Source organism: Aotus nancymaae, unplaced genomic scaffold (assembly GCF_030222135.1).
Source record: "Aotus nancymaae isolate 86718 unplaced genomic scaffold, 86718_ANA_hifiasm-v0.15.2.pri h1tg000064l_1, whole genome shotgun sequence".
Classification (NCBI taxonomy): domain Eukaryota; kingdom Metazoa; phylum Chordata; class Mammalia; order Primates; family Aotidae; genus Aotus; species Aotus nancymaae.
The window spans coordinates 9487144-9493799 of record NW_026988479.1 but is presented as its reverse complement, the minus strand read 5'-3'; the positions used below and the strand labels follow the sequence as shown (position 1 = coordinate 9493799).

General features: G+C 44.3%; 1 long non-coding RNA gene across 1 annotated transcript; it reads left to right on the top strand.

Annotated features, from left to right (window-relative positions):
* Positions 1-3246: 3246 nt before the first annotated feature.
* Positions 3247-6651, top strand: LOC135270625 (uncharacterized). Its single transcript, XR_010338766.1, has 3 exons — positions 3247-3302; positions 5434-5500; positions 6075-6651. It is a non-coding gene; the product is annotated as an uncharacterized LOC135270625 (long non-coding RNA).
* Positions 6652-6656: the final 5 nt, after the last annotated feature.

Sequence of the window (6656 nt, the reverse complement as noted above, 5' to 3'; positions counted from 1 at the left end):
CAGTGAGCTGAGATCACATTGTACTCTAGCCTGAGCAATAAAAGTGAAACTCCATCTAAAAAAAAAAAAAGTTGAATATATCATAAATCAAAAATGCATTGAATACATCTAATCTACTGAACATCACAGTTTAGTCTGGCCTCCCTTCAATGTGCTCAGAATGCTGACAGCCTACACTGGGGCCAAATTATCTAACACCAAAGCCTATTTTATAATAAAGTGTTCATAAACTTGATTTATTATTTAATAAATTATCATGTAATTTATTAAATACTGTACTGAAAGTGAAAAATAGAATGGTTACATGGCTACTTATAGGGCTGTGGAGGCCCCACAGGGTCGTGGGGTGTCCCTCATGCTGTGTTGAGGTGCAGGATCTAAGAAGTAAAGAGACAGGACACTGAAGAACTGGTGAAGAGCATGTGGACTCGGGGGGGCCACACCACCTGTGAGTGGATATCAGCAGCGGCCCCCAAATGCCCAAGAGCATCTGTATTTATTAGGTACAAGCAGGGGGCAGGGTCATGCGTGAGGTCATCATCTATAGGCTTAGTAATAGGGCATATATAATCATGTGAGTCACAAGCAAAGGGACCACCCCATTATGTCACCTGGGCAGAGAGGTGGGCCATGCGCAGCAGGGGGCCGTGCCGTGTGCAGTAGTAGAGGGTCATGTACAGAAAAGGGGTCCACCCCCATTAGGTCACCAAGGCAAGGAGGTGGGCTGTGTGCAACACTCCTTATCTGGGGGCTGGAGACTTCAAAGGATTTCTAATAGAAGGATACTGTAAGCTTAATGCAGTGGGAGCTGACAGACTTGTGCTCTTCTCTTAAGATATTTATTGGAGGATGATTTGAGCTAGCACAGAAGTAAGAAAAGACTGACAGGGTGTACAGCCATTGTGACTGGTCACACCAGAGGGGTTCTTCTCCCTCGGTTACTTTCAGGATCTCAAGCCTGAGGCCTACTTTCCACAGGAACTGGATGAAAGGTACTACAACTCCTTTATCAGGAGGAGAGGCACTTGCTCCAAGCCTGCCATACAGCATATGCCCTTTCAGGCAGGGACGCCACCGCCTGGATCTTTGGTTCTCATACTGCTCTGGCTGTTTTCCCATGTACTGCTTCTGTTCTGTGACTGCTCTGGGCATTCCTCCTACTACAAACTACTATATAGTTATCTAGAAGGATTATATAAATCAGCACTAAATGTGTCAATACAGCTCTGACTACAATACCTACATGATTATATAGAAAGATTATATAGAACTAAGTAGATCTAAGTATTAAGTATGATTATATAAACTAGATATATGTAAGCAGTAAGTTATACTTCAAGCACTAATTCTGTAAACTAATATATGATTATATATGCAGGATTATATAAAGGAAACAGCTGAGCAATAACACTATAAACTAAGATATTCTTCAGGCACTGGTTGGCCTGGGGTCTGGACAGTTCTCCTTCCTTGGTGCCCATGGGGAGGTGTTACCCACAGGTACTAGAAGTACAGTTTCTACTGAATGAGTTATTGCTTTCATACCATCTTAGAGTCAAAACGCAGTAAATCACACCATTGTAAATTCGGGACCATCTGCAGTAATAGGTTTCTCAAAAACTGAATAAATAAAAATGAGGCAATTCATACTTATGAAGACACACATGCATAAACTGTAAAAGAAAATAAGTGCAACACCGAAAATGTACATAGGAAAGAAGTGGTGGCTCACATTTGTAACCCCAGCACTTTGGGAAGCCAAAGCAGGACCACTTGAGCCCAGGAGTTTGAGACCAGCTTGGGCAACACAGTGAGACCTTGTCTAAAAAAAACAAAAAGTTACATAGACATGATAATGTAAACATTGAATATTGATTTAACCAAAGACTGAATTAAACAGAATTTAATAAACAGTGCTGGGAAGATGGGTGGAGGGAAAGGAGGATGCAGGTGGTCACGGGTTAAAAAAAAAATTCTCATCTCCTGTAATCACAAGAAAGTGAGTAATGCTGGCGGGGTGTGGTGGCTCATGCCTGTAATCCCAGCACTTTGGGAGGCTGAGGTGGGCAGATCACCTGAGGTCAGGAGGCCAATCTGGCCAACATGGCGAAACCCTGTCTCTACTAAAAATAAAAAATTAGCTGGTCTTGATGGTAGGTGCCTGTAATCCCTGCTACTTGGGAGGCTAAGACAGGAGAATCGCTTGAACCCAGGAGACGGAGGTTGCAGTGAACTGAGATTGTGTCACTGCACTCACACTCCAGTCTGGGCGACAGAGCGAGACTCGTCTCAAAAAAAAAAAAAAAAAAGGGTAATGTCCAAAACGGACAAATCAACAAATAGCAGTATAGGCATTTTTAGGAATATTGGAGGTGGTTTAAACTGGAAGAAACAATGGAAAGAGATGAGCTGTCTACCTCTAGGGATCAGAACAGGGTGGGATTGAATGGGATTGGGTAGAACATTGCACTGCTGTTTTTCATCACATGACTTTTAGTACTTTTGACTTTTTTTTTTTAAGTTGGGGTCTCGCTCTGTCACCCAGGCTGAAGTGCTGGGGTAGGATTGTAGCTCACCTATGATCATACATACAACACCAGGGCTCATACAATCCTCCCACTTCAGCCCCTGAAGTAGCTATGACTACAAGTGCACACTGCCATTCCCAGCTAATTTTTTTTTAGAGACAAGATCTTGCTATGTTGCTCAGGCTGGTCTAGAATTCTTGGCTTCAAGTGATCCTCCCTCCTTGGCCTCCCAAAGTGCTGGTATAACACACATGAGCCACTGCACCCAGCCTCTTTTGACTTTTTAATTATTGTGCGCAGTTACATCATTTTCACAAAAACAAAATGTAATTTTTTTTTCTTGAGATGGAGTCTTGCTCTGTTGCCCAGGCTAGAGTGCAGTGGCACAATCTCAGTTCACTGCAACCTTCGCCTCCCTGGTTTAAGCAACTCTCCTCGCTCAGTCTCCCAAGTAACTGGGATTACAGGTGCCCGCCACCACACCCGGCTAATTTTTTGTATTTTTAGCAGAGACAGGGTTTCACCATGTTGGTCAGGCTGGTCTTGAACTCCTGACCTCGTGATCCACCTACCTCGGCCTCCCAAAGTGCTAGGATTACAGGCCTGACCCACTGTGCCTGGCAACAAAAGGTAATTTTTTTTTTTTAATTGAGTCGGAGTCTCATTCTGTTGCCAGGCTGAAGTGCAGTGATGCAATCTCGGCTCACTGCAACCTCTGCCTCCTGGGTTCAAGTGATTCTTCTGCCTCAGCCTCTCAAATAGCTGGGATTACAGGTGTGCACCACCACACCCAACTAATTTTTGTATTTTTAGTAGAGATGGGGTTTCACCATTTTGGCCAGGATAATCTCGATCTCCTGACCTTGTGAGTGCTGGGATTATAGGCGTGAGCCACCAGGCCCGGCCCAAAAGGTAATTTTTAAAAGAAAAATTTAAACTGAGAAAAACAAAATAGCAAAAAGTGTTAGTCACTGATTACTTACGTCTCTGATTTATTTTCATTCTGCTGACTTTTCTCTTTATCTTCTCCTTTTTTGAGATGGAGTCTCGCTCTGTTTCTCAGGCTGGAGTACAGTGGCTTGATCTCGTCTGACTGCAACCTCCTCCTCCCAGGTTCAAGTGATCCTCCTGCCTCAGCCTCCTAAATAGCTGGATTACAGGCACATGCCACCATGCCTGGCTAATTTCTTTTGTACTTGTAGTAGAGACGAGGTTTCACCATGTTGGCCAGACAGATCTCGAACTCCTGACCTCAAGAGATCTGCTCTCTTCAGCCTTCCAAAGTGAGGAAAGAGACTCCCTTCTCTGAGCCTGTGCTTGGAGAAAAGGAGGAAGTAAAAGTTAAAGGTCAGCCAGATGAGGTCAGTGGAAGGACTGGTTGACACCGTTGACTGGCTCTAGAGGTTAAAGATTAAACCCTCTACTCCTAACCACAGTCCTATCTATAGATCGCAGACATGGGATGGAGGAATTACCCCGGAAGGCATTGTTCTTGCTCAACTACTCAGACCCTTACCTAGTCATGTGCCCTACACTTGCCTAATTGATCACGACCCTCTCACACGTGCACCCCTTAGACTGTAAGCCTTTGAAAGGGCCACGACTTTCTTTGTCGAGGAGCTTGGTTGTTAGGCTTGAGCCACCTGCAGCTCCCGGCCAAGTAAAGCTGCCACTTCCATCCCCAGTTCGGTGCTAAGAGGTTTTCTTCGAGGCCACTCCTGTTACAAAAGTACTGGGATTATAGGCGTGAGCCACTGGGCCCAGCACCAGCGCTTAACTCTTTATTTCCTTATTTATTAATAGAGACAGGGTTTCACCACGTTGGCCAGGCTGGTGTCGAACTCCTGACCTCAGGTGATCTGCCCACCTCAGCCTCCCAAAGTCCTGGATTACAGGCGTGAGCCACTGAGCCCAGCCTTTTTGTTTGTTTGCAGAAAGTGATTTATTTAAAGAGAGAGAGAAACAGAAAGAGAAAGAAACAGCTAACTCTCAGACTAAGTGAGAGAATCCAGAAAGATGGAATCCAGGAGAGGAAAGCAGCTTCCACACTGAGTGGAAGGGCATAGAGAGATGGAGTTTAGGCGGGGGAGACAGGCTTCCACGAGAGTGTGGAAGGGGACTCCAGAGGGAAAATCCAGGAGAGAGAAAGACAGCTTCCACGAAGGGAGTGTTCATGGAAGGGGACTCAAACATGGAGTCCCCCCAGTGCTTAACTCTTGATTGGAAAATATGATAGAGTTGCCAGATAAAATATATTTAGTATATGCTTACACTAAGAAAATTATTATTTTTCGGAAATTCAAATTTAACTCATCCTCTTGTATGTTTATATTCTATTTGTTTGCTAAATCTAGAACCCTAAAAAGTGGACTCTTGTTTTCTCTAATCCCACAAGCTAGGACTGTGGCCAAAGAGAGATACTGAAACCAGGAAGTTCTTCTGCAATTAATATTCACAACTAACTGACTAAACTTTCTGGTCGAGGCTGAGCACTGAGCGGTGATTTGGTATCTAGTACAGATGTGCATGGTGTGATGCCAGTCAGCCTCTGGCCAGTCTCTGGGAGCCTAGAAGCATATGTAGTGCAGGTCTTGCCCCGTCACCTGCAGCAGCACATCGGCCTCCCCGCCTCTTTCCCCTTCATCTGGTCCTCCTCTCTCCATCTGTCCTGAGGGCTTAGGAGCTGAGCCCAAGGCTTCTGCAGGCTATCACCATGCCCGGGATGCATTCTTCCTCCTGGGGGGGCGGCGGGCAGGGCAGGATGAGAAGTGACCTCAATTTAGCTAAATTCAGGAGTGAGATGACATCCATGTCACTGCCTTTTGCTTTTTATGGAAAAAGCTATCTCTTTAGGCAAATTTCTTACACAATTGCTTAATCTGGTCTACAACGTGCTTTATTTAAGAGTTTCACTCTCAGAGGAGGACTTTGTTCTTCGATTGTGGAGTGATCTCTACCACTGATGGCTAAAGGTAGGAATGGAAGAATTTTCTCCCTTTTATGCTTAGGAAGCTATCCTTTGGTGTTAAGATAATTAACTGTTAAGGAAACTGCCGGGGACAATGGCTCATGCCTGTAATCCCAGCACTTTGGGAAGCCGAGGCGGGCAGATCATGAGGTCAGGTGATCGAGACCATCCTGGCTAACACGGTGAAACCCTGTCTCTACTAAAAATACAAAAATAAGCCTGGCGTGGTGGCATGCGCCTGTAATCACAGTTACTCAGGAGGCTGAGGCAGGAGAATCACTTGAACCCGGGAGGTGGAGGTCGAAATGAGCCGAGATTGTGTCACTGCACTCCAGCCTGGGCAACAGAGCTAGACTCCATCTCAAAAAAAAAAAAAAAAAAAAATACTAAGGAAACAGATGAGCCCTCCTGAAAGCTAAAATCATCTCCAGAATATATAAATATGTAATTTGGAAATACATAAACATAAGTTTATATGGTAAAAGAGAAACAGCTAAAATCTGGATATTTACAAATACAGAAGAATATAAATATAAAGCATTTTTATTGTTTTGACATTAATCATTTCTTTTTTTGAGCAGATGTTAAAACACGGAAAGCCATACCCCAAAATATGACGCTTCAGCATGCTGAGTGCTTTGAATATTGAAAGGCCTCAGAAATAAGCCTCAGCGCAGGGTCTCCCCCTGACCTCCCCCTACCTCCCTGTCTCTCTGATCCTGTCTCTCCCAAAGCACAGAATGAAGCAGTTCTCTGAAGTTCCCTTATCAGCCTAAAAACTGGGCCCCCAAAGAGGAACACAATTGCCTTTGATCCCTTCCCTGAAATTTCGTTAGCCAGAGAAAATTAAAACTTCTATCACAGAGAAAGAGACTCAACATAAAACACCATAGCTACAGCCCAGACAATCTTCATCCCAAACCATTGTTTGTTCTCCTGCCCCATTCAATTGCCAGAATCATTCACAAGATCAAGTCTGCCTTCTGGGTCCATTCATTCTCCACTAAAAATCTTTTACTCCTACACTCTCATCTCTCCTTCCTCTATGAAGAAGTGTCTATTAACATTTAGACCTCATTGGGTTATTGGGTAATCATTCTCATGCAGTTCCCCTGTGCCCTGCATGGTAAATAAATCTGTATGCCTTTTTCTCCTTCCTG